This window comes from Panthera uncia, assembly GCF_023721935.1.
Source record: "Panthera uncia isolate 11264 chromosome E2 unlocalized genomic scaffold, Puncia_PCG_1.0 HiC_scaffold_19, whole genome shotgun sequence".
Lineage (NCBI taxonomy): Eukaryota > Metazoa > Chordata > Mammalia > Carnivora > Felidae > Panthera > Panthera uncia.
This window is the reverse complement of record NW_026057588.1, coordinates 1,091,412-1,106,970: the sequence shown is the minus strand read 5'-3', so window position 1 is coordinate 1,106,970 and position 15,559 is coordinate 1,091,412. Positions and strand designations below refer to the sequence as shown.

General features: G+C 39.7%; 1 pseudogene; it reads left to right on the top strand.

The window, feature by feature from the left end:
• The first annotated feature begins 639 nt into the window (after window positions 1-639).
• Window positions 640-2,002, top strand: LOC125916076 (vomeronasal type-1 receptor 2-like; annotated as a pseudogene).
• The last annotated feature ends 13,557 nt before the right edge of the window (window positions 2,003-15,559 follow it).

Here is a 15,559-nt window from a genome sequence, read left to right as displayed (position 1 = left end):
GCAAAAAATTAAGGACTTTGTTTTATATTTTAATATTTAAATAATAAATTTATTTAAAAATATCTCATCAAGAAAAAAAGACAATTTTAAGCTATATTTCTTCTGGTTTAAAATCATTTCAACAGTATTTCCAATCCACTAACTCACCTCTCTTGCTTTTCAAGATCCCAAGAGCTGAAGTCTTCAAATTCCATTTTGCATGTTTGCATTGTATTTTAATAGCTTTTCCAAATCAAATATTGGCTCCAGATTCAGTTTGTTCTAAAATAGCAAACATACAGTGATAGATCTTTAAATAGGATTAATTTATTTTCTGCCCTAATATGCTTTATCACTATGTGATGTTTCATGTCCCATATGTTAGCACACAGTGCAGTTCTGCCCAATAATTTCTGTTACGGATGCCATTGTCCTTTTGGTCCAGGCAAAAAATGAAATGAGTTCAGCTGCCATCCTAACAGTTGTCTGCATTAAATAAATCAGACTGGCTCAATAAAATTACTTAGTGCATGTATAATTTATTAAGACCTTTGAATCTTCACTCCATAGTTATATTAGTTATGAATACTTAAACAAAAGTGGAAAATGATCAAACCAGATTTAGTAAGTAAAATAAATTTAAAATATGACAAGGTGTTTGTGTATGTGTGTATGTGTGTGCGTGTATCCATAATGAGGTTCCTGGCATAGTATAGTACCGTAGCAAACATTCATGTCACTGCCACTAGGCAACCAAGGTTCAAATCGTGATTCCTCTGCTATTTACATGAGTCACTTAACTTCCCATGGTTAAATTCTCCTCGTCTATAGAATGAGAGTAATGTTAATTCCTAACTCATAGGGTTGTGAATATTATATAAGTTGCAATAGGGAAAGCAGTAATAACAGTGACCCACACATTGTAAGTGCTATAAAAAGACACACATGTAACTTTGGACATCTCTTAACAAAAGACAATAGAGTTTAGATGTTCACTCTCAGGGAAAGGGAGAGGTAAGTGAAGATTTTATTTTCCATGAAAGTGTAGCCCAAAACTCATTATTTTCATGCAGAATCCTCTACGTGTGAGTTCTGGACAATGACAGAATGGCCTCGGTGGATTTGAATGTAGTAGTGATCTTCCTATTCCACATAGTCATTGGAATCCTGGGCAGTTTCTCACTCTTCTATCATTAGATGTCCCTTTGCTTCAGGGGATGCAAGCCGAGATCCACAAAGTTGGTTCTCAGGCACCTGAGTGTAGCCAACTCCTTGCCCATTCTCTCTAGAGGAATCCCAGAGACGATGGCAGCGCTAGGGCTGAAACATTTCACCATTTATTATGGATGCTATGTTCTTTTATATGTTCACGGAGTGGCCAGAGGTATGTCCCTTTGTTCCACCTGCCCTTGAGTGTCTTCCAGGCCATCACGATCAGCCCTGGGAACTCCAGGTGGGCAGAGCTTAAAGTGAAAGCTCCAAAGTACATTGGCCCCTCAAGTATCCTGTGCAGGGTGTTCCACATGCTAGCAAATAAGTTTTTTCCCATTTATATGACTGTAAATGGAACAACAAAACTATTACCAAAAAAGTGTTTGGGATATTGTTGTGCTTCACAGTGTAGAGACAAGATCACAGGCTCATTATAGGCAGCAATGACATCTTTCCTTGACATTTTGTGTTTGGGACACATGACGTTGGCCAGCAGCTCCATGGTTTTTCTCTTTCACAGTCACACGCAGAGGGTCCAATGCATCCATAGGAACAATCTCTCCCCCAGACCTCCCCTGAGACCAGAGCCACCCAAAGCATCCTTGTTTTGGTGACCACCATTGTATTGTTTAATGCCATTTCTTCCATTATTTATGTTTACTTGCCTCTCTTTGATAATTCTAGTTGGTGGCTGGTGAATGTCGCTGTACTAATCATTGCATGTTTTCCAAGTATTAGCTCTTTTGTTCTCATGAACCATGACCCCAGCATATTCAGGCTGTATTGTGTCTCCTGTGGAAGAAATACATAATTCCCTCATCTCATCAGGGATATATGAATTGTCTTCCACCTGTTCAGTCAGGGATGCACTGAAACCTCAAAGAATGTGAAGAACAATAACGAACCAGTTTCACTGCAGGGAGAGGGGTGAACTAGACACACGGACACCAGCCTAATAGGAAATAGTAAAGAGCATGGTACATGAAATCATCTGTAATTAATATGTGTGTAGTTATATAGTTTCTATTTTTATTAATGGTAACAGTGGAGAAGTTAAGATTCTACAAAACAGTCCTGAAATAATGTGAACATACTGGATAGATCTTTGAATGTGTAACTTTCAAACTGAGATATTAAAATTTCCCAAGATGTACCTGAGATTGCAATTGTGAATCCTGATTTGTGATACAAACGGCCTGGTGTGAAGGCGGAGGGAAAACCAGGTTTACTTACTGCTGGCTTTGGAGGCTATGTCGTGAATATTGTGCTTTATATCCTAAGAGAAACTGGGGACATTTGAAATATGGTAATGCTTATGGAGCAAGATGAGTGCATGAAAATGTTTTCTGCTCAACATTTGAAGAGTAAACTGTGGGGGACAAAGAGGAACATAGGAAGAGGTGTCAGGTGAATTTTAGAAAGGGTGCAGGTGAGAGGCAGTCAGTAAACATCAGGTATGTGGGAAAAGACTGAACGTACTTTTGAGATGTTTAGAAGGCAGACTGTTCTGTATTAAATCTTCATGGTAGCTGGCATGGTTGGGGAGAAAGAGATTTCAAGATGGACTTCTGCTTTTCAAACATGAGGATACAAGAGGTTATGGAGGGCCCTTTCATCAAGCTTGGTGCAGGAGATGAGTAGCAATTTGAAGCTGGAGTACACGATGTAGTTTGTTTCAAAAGGAGTAGTATCGCTTTTGAAATCACCACCAAGGCAATATGGACACCATTGAAAGAAAAGGTACAGTTTGCTTCTGACTTCGTGGGCTCTTATTAGGGTATGTGCTCAAGGGAAAGGCTAGTATCAGTTCAAGGTCCCTACAGACCACCTGGCCACACAGAATGGATCCTGAGGCACCAGTATTAGCTAAACTCTCAACACTCACTCTATGTACCTGCAGGTTTCTTTTTTGGGAGGGAATTTCAAGATTACCACCTTATTCTGAAATTCAAAGCATTCCTATCATTTCTTTCACATGGGTGACTTGTGGTAAGGTGTGCCTTTAGAGGAATTGATCTATTTCACCTAAATTTTCAAGTATATCTGTGTAGAGTTTTGTATTAATCCCTTACTACCCTTTTGATGTCTCCAGGTTCTGGAGTAATATTCCTTTTTTAATTTGTTAGGAGGAATTTGTGTTTTCTCTTATATTATTTGGTAGTTTTGCTAGTGAATCATGAACATTATTTTTTTCAGTGAACGATCTCTTTGCTTTATTATCTCTACTGTTTTCCTGTGTTCAATTTTACTTATTTTTGCTCTTGCCTTTATTATTTCCTTCTTTCTGCTTCAGTTGTGTTTCTTTTTTTTCCTTCTGATTTCTTACTGCAACTTAGATTATTCTTGGATATTTTCCCTCTTTTCTAGTACATTGAGTCCTATCAGTTTCCTTCTCAGTACTGCTTTAGTTGAACCTCACAGAAATGGCAGGTTGTATTTTCATTTTCTTTCAGCCTGTATATTTCACTTGAGTCTTCCACTTTGAACTGTGGGGTATTTGAAAGTATTTTGTTTACTTTCCAAATGTTTGGAGATTTTCCAGTTAATTTTTTTGTTTTGTTTTCTTTTTGGATTTGGATTCCATTGTGGGCAGTGAACACACTCTAGGATTCTGTTCTTTTGAATTTGTTGAAGGGTGCCTTAGGACCCAGCAGAAGAACTGTCTTGATATATGTTCTTGAGGGGGGAAAAAATGTGTAATCTCCTGTGTTTGGGTGGTGTTATAAAAATGTTGATGAGATCATGTGACTTGATGGTGTTGTGTTCACCAGTGTCCTGCTGACTTTCTGTCATTATTCTATCAATTATTGAGACAAGTCTCGAGCTGTAATTGTCAATTTGTCTGTTTCTCCTTTCAGTTCTATCATTTGATGGTTAACATATTTTGCAGCTATTCTTTGGTGGATATACACTCAGCATTGCAAAGTCACCTTGTTTGACCCGTCAATCATGTAATTTCCCCCTCTATCCTCAGTAATTTTGTTTTCTCTGAAATTTGTTCTATCTGGTATTAATATAGACATTCCTGCTTTCTTTTGATTGAGGTTTACATGGTATAAGTTATACTATTCTGTAGACATTGGGGCTCAGATAACTCTTTCATGTGTGAAGCTGTACTGTGCATTGTGGGATATTTAGCAGCATCGCCGGCCTGTACCCACTAGATACCAGTGGAACCACCGCAATGATGACATTAAAAATGTCCCCAGAACTTTGCAAATGCTCCCGAGGTGGGGGATGGTTTTCCCCCCTGTATATCAATTCCACCAATATAGAGATCAGGAAAGCAAAAGATACTACCATGCCACTTTGTTCGCAGCTGCATTTAACACAGTATTCCAAGAAAGATCTGATGTCAGAAGTGAATGACCTGATTTGCAAGTAGGATTTAAGGACGTAACTGTGCCTCATCTCTAGCGGGTAAAACTTACCATTAATAAATCCTTTGAGGTCAAGCGCAAGTTAAAATTCAAAATCATGGCAAAGTCTACATGAAAGACATGGCCCTAATTAATGCCCTATGAAGTTACCTGCCGTTGACTGCAGTAGGTCCTGTGGGATTGCTTCTCTTGGACAGCATGGCTTAGTGAACGGAAAGCACAGGCGTGGCTCTATTAGAGGGGCCCGAGAGGCTCAATGACCCTGAAATAAATACGAGGAGCATGGCATGTCTAGCTAAATATGGTGGGTGTAGCTAATAGATGTAGCTGTTTGGTATCACATAAAGTACTATTTAAAAATACTGTGCTGTCCACGATGCGCCAAGTTTGCACCAGAAGGAAACTGTGATCATGCAGTAATGTTTGGTGATGTACATTATGATGGCAAGGAGGTCACTGGGGAAAACGGCTGGTTGTGCAAGGAAGACAGGGTTTCTGACACTTTAGCAGATGTAACTACATGAAGTCAAGAACGGTGAAACACAAAGGACTGGAAAGCTATTCTCAGGGGAAAAGTAAGAACCTAAGAAAAGATCCTTCCTCATTCCTGCCCCTCCCTGTTTGCTGTGGACCAGAGACTGCTGGGTCCCTCCTTTCCTTTTCTTTTCCGAATGGGAGGGTTTATTGAGTTTTTTTCTGTTCCACCATAATGTGTTAGGAGTGAGGACTCCACGTCAGACTCTCAACCAAGAGGAATCTCACGAGACTGTTGCGAGACCCTCCCATGTGACTGTAGTCATGTTTGGGTAGAAATTTTTTCTTTCGGGACAAACCTAAGTGTATTTTGTGTGAAATACAAAGAAGGGATAAATGATTTCTGATAGAAGTTGTACTATCGTACATTGTAATATTTCCAATTAATTATCACCCTCTTGTGAGATTATATGTCTCTGCTCTTTGGTATCAAGCTTGGCCACACGACTTAGGCAACCCTTCTTCTTTTTGAGGGGACTACACGTCCTTCCCAATTTATAGCCACCTTGACTAATGCAGTGTGAGTAGAATGGCATATTTTAAGTGTAAACAGAAGCTTTCAAAGCTTTGTTTGCTCCTTCTCTTCTCTCTGGTGCAAGAATAGTTATAACCACATAGACTGAAGTTCTATCCTGAATCCCAGACTCAAATGACAGAACCAAGCAAGAGGTGACTAATGATAGAAGTGATATGAGGAAGAGAAATAAATGTTTGTTCTGATGAACCCAAGAGAATTCAGGGATATTTGTTACCATAGAAAACCCTTCTAGAAAGCTGACTGGTACTTTGTGACCTTTTCTTTTCTCCTTACCCATCGTAACTACCCAAAGTCATTGTCTCCAGTAATTGTACCACCTTTGAAATCATGTTTTCACTTACTCCCTCCCTATATTACTACCCTCATATCTGCCATGTTATATTCTCTACTTCCATTAAAATATCCATTTATTTTTAATTTTATTGTTTTAATTTTGTAACGTATTTCATGAGAGAGCTCATGCACACGTGGGGTAGGGGCAGAGACAGAGAGAGGGAGAGAGACATTTAAGGGAGCTCCACGCTCCGTTCAACCGACTCTGCCACCCAGGTGCCCCCATTTATTTTAATGCATCTAGAAATATATTGCCCTTTACAATCCAACTACCATCAGTGGACTATGTGTTCTCAGTTACAACATTTTCAGCTGGTTTATCACAATCAAATATTTATAAATAACCTCAAGAACCTTGCCTTCTTTCACTATTCTGCCTTCACCTAAGTAAGCCTCAGAACTGCATGAGCTCACTTAGGAGGAGGTTCACACCCCTTGGTTAAACACCCAAAGCAAACGAACAAACAAAAAGGAAGAGTCCTTGGCTTAGGTGTTCTGTGGCTAGCCCTTTTCCAAGGACGTGGTCTTCAGTTTCTCCCGCTGTGGTGGCAAATTATGAATGTTCTGCTTTCATTTTCATTCACTTCAGGCTACATTCTCATTTCTTTCTCTACGTCTTCTTTGTCCCAGGGTTAGTCACAAGGGGGTCATTGTTTTCCAAGTATTTGTGGATTTTCCAGAGGCTTTTCTATTAGTGATTTCTATCATAATTCCATGGTGGTCATACACATATTTTGTGTGATGTGAATTCTTTTAAAATTTAGCGAGACTAGTTTGATGGCCCAGAATATGGTTTATCTTGGTAAAGTACTGTGTGCACTTTTAAAGATTGTGTTTAATTCCCTGGTTAGGTGGAGCGTTCTTATGAATGAAAAAAATCAGTATTTCTCCTGTGTAGGGAAAAAAGTCTGTTTTTTCCCCTACTGTGTGCTTCTATCCTGTCTCCCTCACTACTCACACAGAAGACTTCACTTCTGACACTTCTGGTCACAAATACATGGAGGGTTTCCCCCACCAATAAGCAGTCTCCAACACCAGCTGGCTTCCTACCATTCACCTCAACTGTGACACCCTCTCCCTGGATGCCCCTCCACACGCTCCAGCCGCCCCGCAAGTCCAGGCTGACTCACGTGCTTCTGCAAACTGGTCTAGATCAGAGGTGCCAACAACCCCCTCATTGTCTGTGACCAGCCTGCTAGAGCCCCTCACAGAACTCGGCGAAACACATTTACCAGTTTATTACAGGCTATGATACAGGATACGGATGGACAGTCAGATGAAGAGACACACGGGATGAGGTCTGGGAAGGTCCTCAGTGCAGAAGCTTCTGTCCCCATGGAGTTGGGGTGTGTCACCTCCTGGAGGGGCGGTGTTCGCCAGCCTGAAATCTCTCTGAACCTCCAGCCATTGGGCTTTTGAGGAGACTTCCTCATATACGCATGACCAGTCATTAACTCCATTTCCAGCCCCTGTCCTCTCTCTGGAGGATGAGGGGATAAGGCTCAAAATCACCATCCTTCCGGTGAGCAGCCCCACCCAAAGAGCCCACACAGGAGAGGCCTCATTAGAACAAAAGATGCTGCTGTTACCCTCGTCACTTAGGAAATACAAGGACGTTAGGAGTTCTGTGCAGGAGCCAGGGGCAGAGAACAATACATACTTTTTCTTTTATCTCACAGCTCTGTAAATGTCAATTGGGGCAGTTTCCTTGATAGTCATGTTACAGTCGCCGAGGTACTGATTTTGTCTACTTGTTCTATTATGGAGAGAAGGGACATGGAGATCTCTGACTGTCATTGTTGATTGGTCTGTCATTGCGTTCCTGTCCGTTTTCTCAGGGGTTTTGAAGTTCTGTTGCCACGTGTATGGTTTAGGATTCTCATGTCATTCTGGGGAATGTATCCCTTTATGACTGTGAAATAGATTTCATTATCCTTGGTCATAGAATTTGCTCTTTAATTAACTTTAATCTGATATAGCTACTCTATTGTTAATACCATTTATGTTTATCTTTTTTCCATGATTTACTTTGTGTCCTTAATTTTTGAAGTGAATTTCTTGTAAGAAATATTTTGCTGCCTGTCTGTTAAAAATTCAATTCATGGGGTCAGCTGGTTGGCTCACATGGTTAGGTGCAAGACTCTTGATTTCAGCTCAGGTGATGATCTCATGGCTCTTGAGATTCAGCCCCATGTTGGGCCTACACTGACTGCATACAGCCTGCTTCAGATTCCCTCTCTCCCTCTCTTAAAATAAATAAAACTAAAAAAAATCAGTGGCAATGTTTGCTTTACAACAGGGCTTTAAGTCTGTTTTACAGATATTAATATATAAATTATCTTGCTATTGCTTTTGTAACGTCTCCTTTGTTCTTTTTCTGTCTTCTTTGAAATATATGAATATTATTTTTGAATTTTTGTTAATGTTTCTTTTTGAGAGAGAGAGAGAGAGGGAGAGAGAGAGAGAGAAATACTGTGCTTGAGTGAGGGAAGGGCAGAGAGACAGAGACAGAATCTGAAGCAAGCTCCAGGCTCTGAGCTGTCAGCACAGAGCTAGATGCAGGGCCTAAAACTCATTAGCCGTGACATCATCACCTGAACGAAGTCAGACCCTTAATGGGCTGAGCCACCCAGGTGCCCATGAAATAACTGAATTTTTATAGATAATTTTGCTTTAAATACTTTTTGTTTGTTTCTTTGTTTACTGGTGTTAGCAATAACTATTTTTTATGTGTTTGCTTTAGGAGTTATCCTATACAGCTGACCACATTATACCTTCATGTGAGTTTATACTTCTTCATATGGAGCACCCGACCTTTCCTTTCCACAAGGACTTCCATTTTTCCACTCCTGCCCCGTGCTACCATTAGTATAGATTACTTTTACATATACTATACACATATATACTAGACTGTTAGTTTCCTTTCTTTTTTCTTTTTTAACATTTATTTATTTTTGAGAGATAGAGAGTGAGCAGAGGAAGGGCAGAGAGAGAGGGAGACAGAATCTGAAGCAGGCTCCAGGCTCCGAGCTGTCAGCACAGAGCCCGATGCAGGGCTCAAACTCACAAGCTTTGAAATCATGACCTGCATCTAAGTCGGAAGCTCAACCAACTGAGCCACCCAGGTGCCCCTAGACTGTTAGTTTCTTAAACCGTCCACTACAAAGAGGCTTAAAAATAGGAAAGACAGTTTTTACTTACCCATATAGCTACTACTTCTAGTGCTCTTTTTTTAAATTTTTTAAAAATGTTTTTACTTATTTTTGAAGGAGAGAGAGACAGAGCATGAGTGGGGGAGGAGCAGAGAGGGAGACACAGAATTGGAAGCAGGCTCCAGGCTCTAAGCTGTCAGCACAAAGCCAAATGCGGGGCTTGAACTCACAAACTGTGAGATCATGACCTGAGCCGAAGTTGGATGCTTAACCGACTGAGCCACCCAGGCACCCCACTACTCTAGTGCTCATAATTCCTTTGTGTAGATCAGGAGTCTGCCACCTACAGAACATGAGCCAAGTACAGCCTACCGTCTGTTTTTACGTGAAGTGTAACTGGAATGCAGCCACACTCATATTTAGGTACTTTTGACCCAATAAGGACATACTGGAAGAATGGTAACAGAAACAGTATGGCCTACAAAGAATAAAATATTTACCGTATGTTCCTTACATAAAAGTTTGCCAACTTAGCACACAGAGTCACATTCTCATCACATCTGAATTAGTATAAAATTTGGGATATGAAACATAATGAAATGGCAATGGTGACACAAGATTGGTCTCAATTGGAAAACTAAGAATAATTGGGAGTAGGTCTTGTACTCATGAAGAGAACATGGAATATGCAATTGTTACTTTTCAATTTGCAAGTACAGTATCTTATTATAGGTTAAAAACTTTTTGATGATATTGACATTGAAGATATAACTGAGGCATAAAAGACCCACCAGGCACTACTTGGTACACATTCGTAAGTGGAAGAAGCAATAAACCCTTGGCTGGGTATAAGGGTAGACAACAGGAAAAGTATGTATCTTAATAAGTCCTGGGATCAACTCCCTAGACAGTTTTCACAAATGGTATTTACCATCTTTCCACTAATTCATTACCCCACCTCACTGCTGTGTTCTCTCAATAGTGGTAAGGCTGCCATAAAGAAATAGGTCTGTGCATTCTCCAAACAGGTCATGGTTTTGGATCTATCACATATGCTCTTAAGCCCTCTGGGGAGTTCTATTGTTAAAATTTTTTAAATTGTAAGTACAAGGAGTCCCAAAATTTAAATGTCTCCAGTAGAAACTTAATATCACATTTCACCAAGCCACACACCAATTGTGGATATTCCGGATCCACTGTAAATATGTTCCCATTCGGGCAATTTTCTGCTGCTTTCCTCCACCCACTTGCCCTTCCTCATTGGTATTTGCATGATACACTTTCAGTGGTTCTGGTCAAAGATGACCTCATGTGGGTATTGCCTGAAAACATTGTTTAAATTAGGAAACCCTGTCACTCTATTATTGCACACGAACACATTTATGGTACTTACCAGTATCATATTTTATCCTTATAGACTTACCCGTATAGAATATAAGCTACTTAAAGGCAGAAAATTTGTTTCCTGCTAATGTCAGTGATTAGAATAGTTCCTGATGGAAGTGAATGCATTTATCCATGCAAAGTAGAAAGTTACTGCAGCGCATTATCTCAGAGATTAATAGTTGAAATGGTCAAGTAAACATGTAATTCTATTTGTGCCACCAAATTCCTTACTCCTGTAACTTTAAAAAAATTTTTTTTTAACATTTTATTTTTGAGAGACAGTGAGACAGAGCATGAGTGGGGGAGGGGCACAGAGAGAGGGGGGACACAGAATCTGAAGCAGGCTCTGCTCAGCAGGCCGATAGCTCAGAGCCTGATGCGGGGCTCGAACTCACTGACTACAAGATCATGACCTGAGCCAAAGTTGGCCGCCCAACCAACTGGGCCACCCAGGTGCCCCTAACTCCTGTAACTTTCTAACATAACATTCTGAACATTTGTCATAAGTTCTCAAGCTGTATTTTTTTTTCATTCGCATTGTGAGTTTTAGGTAACATATGCTGAACAGCTCTAACTCATCAGGGAAGTAATGTTTTAATAAAGCTTTTTCTAAGCTACAAAATGTTAAATTCAAGATTCCCTCTCAAATGCTCCATTCTACTCTCAGTGTAAACATTAATGTTATTGGTCAGGTCAGACAGTGTTCATTTGTGAGGGACAGACCTCCTGGAAATCAGTGGCTGAAACAACTAGGTGGTTTACCATTCTCACATAACAGGAAGCCCAGAGATGCAGGTTGGGATGGGACGGGTCCCCTGGGCAGTCCTCTGCCTGCTCCACCTCCCTTAGCACTCAGCACTCTCTCTCCTTACAGCAGGATGGCCGCTGTAGGACCAAGAAGGATGAATGGGGAGGGGCAAAGGCCTTTTCTTTATTAGGTTTTGTCTTATTTACATGGAAATAATCCTATGAGGTTTTTCCAATTAGATACATATTTTAATAATGCCATTTTGATAAGGATATTCGGGGCGGCTGAGTGGCTCAGTCAGGTGAGCGTCAAGACTCTTGATTTTGGCTCAAGCCAACATCCCAGGGTCATGGGATTGAGCCCTGTGTCAACTGTGTACCGAGCGTAGGGCCTGCTTGAGATCTCTCCTTCTTCCTCTGCCCCTGTCCCCCACTTGCATACTCTCTCTCTCTCTCAAAAACAAATAAATTAAAATAAAATAAGGATACTGAGGAATTTTCAAATTTCATGCTCACACCTAAATAAGGAAGGTAAAAGAAAAAGATGAGGAAGAAAATATTTTGCAAATCAAATTTAAAACTACCCCTTATAGGGGCGCCTGGGTGGCTCAGTCGGTTAAGTGGCCGACTTCAGCTCAGGTCATGATCTCGCGGTCCGTGAGTTCGAGCCCCACGTCGGGCTCTGGGCTGATGGCTCAGAGCCTGGAGCCTGCTTCCAATTCTGTGTGTCCCTCTCTCTCTACCCCTCCCCCGTTCATGCTCTGTCTCTCTCTGTCTCAAAAATAAATAAACGTTAAAAAAAAAAATTTAAAAAAAATAAAATAAAATAAAACTACCCCTTATTAAAATTAAATGACAAGGTTGTCAGGATAACTGTAGGCTGAGACAGATTTTATCAGCAGACTCTGTAATTTATCCGGAGAGTATAACATTGCATGTAACCCATGACCAGTCTGATAGGTGTAACAAATAAGTCAAAAATAATTAGTCCTTAATGTTTTGACTTACACATTTATTTCCTTTGAAATTTATTAATTTTACTTACCTGAATCTGACACTAATTTGCCAATATGCAATACAGATATACTGATTCTAGCACCTTTTTAAAAAAGTTTATTAAAGTTTATTTTTCAACACTCAGTGTGGAGCCCAACACAGGGCTTGATCCCTTGAACCGTGAGATCATGACTGAAGCCAAAATTATGAGTTGGGAGCTTAACCCAGTGAGTCACCCAGGCATTCCCTGATTCTAGCATCTTGGTAGAAAAATGGAAGAACTCATTTTGAGATTCCATTCATTCCATTCTCCCTTAAAGCGAGAGATCTACAAAAGGATTGGAGTTGAGAAATATTCTACCACTTTTGAATATATTTTAAAATTAGACTATAACTTAATAGTTATCATATCCATATCATAACCAGTCTAAAAATATCTTCGGTAATTGATCTAAACAGTATTTCATGACCATTTTCCAAAATCATACTATGCAGTAGGGGCTATTTGTGCATCAGAAAAAAGAAGGTAGTAGTTAGCATGAGGAAGATTATGGTCTTTCCCAACCAAGCCAGTCAAGAGTAAACATTCAGGTTTGTATTAAACAGTCTGACTCCACTTTTGATGCCCAACTAATGATGCCTGTGAAGCGTCATTGCAACCTCTTACTATTCTGCCAATCTGGGCAGGGCAAGCTAATAATGACGCCCAAGAGGCCATACCCTTGGCAGTAGTTGTAAGTTCACAGTGTCAATGAGTACCATCTCCCCAGCCCCACACAGGATGCATCATAACAATGTAGTCACCATTTCCTGCTTTCTCTACCCATCTTCAGAACTTGAGAACCCTACCCTGCCCTCCCGAGAAAGCATCATTATGTAATAAACATTCTCCTTACACTTCAGACAATGGAGTCCTCATTCTTGACATCTGCCATCTGTTCCAGTGGAGTAAGCACAAGTGCAAACGAGCAAAAAATGTTTTAGAAGGTAAATGAGATTTCTAGTTATCAAAAAAGATTCCCATTGAGTATGTTCATTCTTGAGAGTAAACTCATGAAGATTTCTTTTCAAATTATTCCCTGAGCACTCCACCACAAAGTATATATTGTTACCTTTATCCTTACCTCTGAAATATTCTTTTAGTTCCTAATAGTTTTCATATACCCACTACTTTTCTATTCTCTTAATGTAACGTGCAACACATATGTCTTATTTCAGTACAAAAGACATGCTGAAATATAATCATATGGTGTATATTTCTGAATGGGAAGGCAGGTTGTAAAGGGTGAGAGTTGAAATTGCATTGCTATGTTATTTTCATTATAGCCACAAAAATAATCTGGGATATACTATGGAGTGTGTAACTCCCAAATCGAACTTATGAATATATATTTCTACAACTGCAGGTTTGAATCCAACACGGAAAAAAAAATGTTATGGACGACACTCAACCTAGAGAGGACAAGGATGTATCATTAGTGTTCATTATAAAATGGCCCAATGAGGTGGGATGCACATGGGCTAATAAAACATCATTCATTTAGGGTTACACAAAAGCCTATATTTTACGTACTTAGATATTATCTGAGAAATTGGGTACAATAAATCAAAATGTATCAAAATCCAAGTTTCAATCCTCACAAGCGTACTAGTTTTGCATTTTGTTTGTTTTTTCAGACAGCACAAGTAGGTGAGAGGGGCAGAGAGAATCCTACGCAGGCTCCACGCTCAGCAGAGAGCCCAACGACACAACCCTGAACTGGTATCAAGTCAGACACTCAACATACTGAGCCACCCAAGAACCCCTACCTTGGTTCTGATTAAAATGTCCTCTATAACCTTGAGTTTTCAAAAATAAGAGTAATTTTATACATTACCTTTCAAAAGAGGGAGAGACCATCATTCCCCCTCCATTTTCTCTACCACATATGCCACCCCTAGTAACCCATCACTCACATGAAAATCACATTCTCTCAATGTCCCCACCTACAGTGTTTCATGATCATCTGATAGAGGAATCGTTTCCTGTACTAATCAACAAAGACTCTCAATCATACTAACCAATCTAGAGAGGCTGTGACCACAGAAAACATGGCAATTTAGATAATACTTTTACATCTATTCCCTGTCACTACTCATGATCTCAAATTTATACTACACTGTATCTTAAAATTAGCATCCTAGCCTTTCCAGGATATACAGGTGTGACTAAGCCCCATGTTCCTTTCACACAACCGATCCTTTCTCTGTGAAAACCATGGTTGATAAATAAAAAGCGTGTAAAGTATAACATCAGTGGATTGCAAACTTGAAGTTGTAAGTCATCAACATCAATAACAATGTAGCCTCACAAATCCTCAAATAATCAACTCTTAAATATAAAACAAACAGAGGGTTGCTGGAGAGGTTGTGGGAGGAAGGATGGGCTAAATGGGTAAGGGGCATTAAGGAATCTATTCCTGAAATCATTGTTGCACCACATGCTAACTTGGATGTAAATTAAAAAAACAAATAATAGTAAAAAAAAAAAAAATTAATAAAAAAAAAAGAAAAAGGAAACCTCAAATAATTGAGTAAAAAAAGTTATAGGGGTGCCTGGCTGGCTCATCCAGAATAGCATGTGACTCATGATCTCAGGGTTGTGAATTTGAGCCCCACGGTTAGATAGAGAGAGAAAAATGAAATTTTTAAAGAAGATTTAAACAGAAGATGATTAGTAGGTCTTTCCACAGATACACTTGTTCCATTGACACACTTCATCTCATGAGTTTTAAATAATTTTAATTTTCTGTGGAATTTAACACCTATGATTGGTTAATTCACAACACAGACCTAGTTCCCCCTAGTATGAATTTTTATATTGACAGAATTGTCTAAAGAAATGATGACCTTCACCTGGGTGGTTCAGGCAGTTAGTTAAGCGTCCAACTTCAGCTCAGGTCATGATGTCACAATTGGTGGGTTCGAGCCCCATGTCAGACTCTGTGCTGACAGCTCAGAGCCTGGAGCCTACTTCAGATTCTGTGTCTCCCTCTCTCTCTCTCTCTCTGCCCCTCCCCCACTCACACTGTGTTTCTCTTTCAAAAATAATCATTCAAAAATATTAAAAAAAAAAAATGACCTTCGTTACAAAGGTGTAATGTTTCTGTCCAGTATGAAGTCTTTGGTGTTTCCTGAAGTACAGAACTTGACACATATGTATGGTTTCCATGTTATGTGAATTTCTTCAAGACCACAAAGCACAACGTTGTACATTTTTTTAATCAGTGTTTTTAAATCACTGTTTACGGTCTTTTTAATCA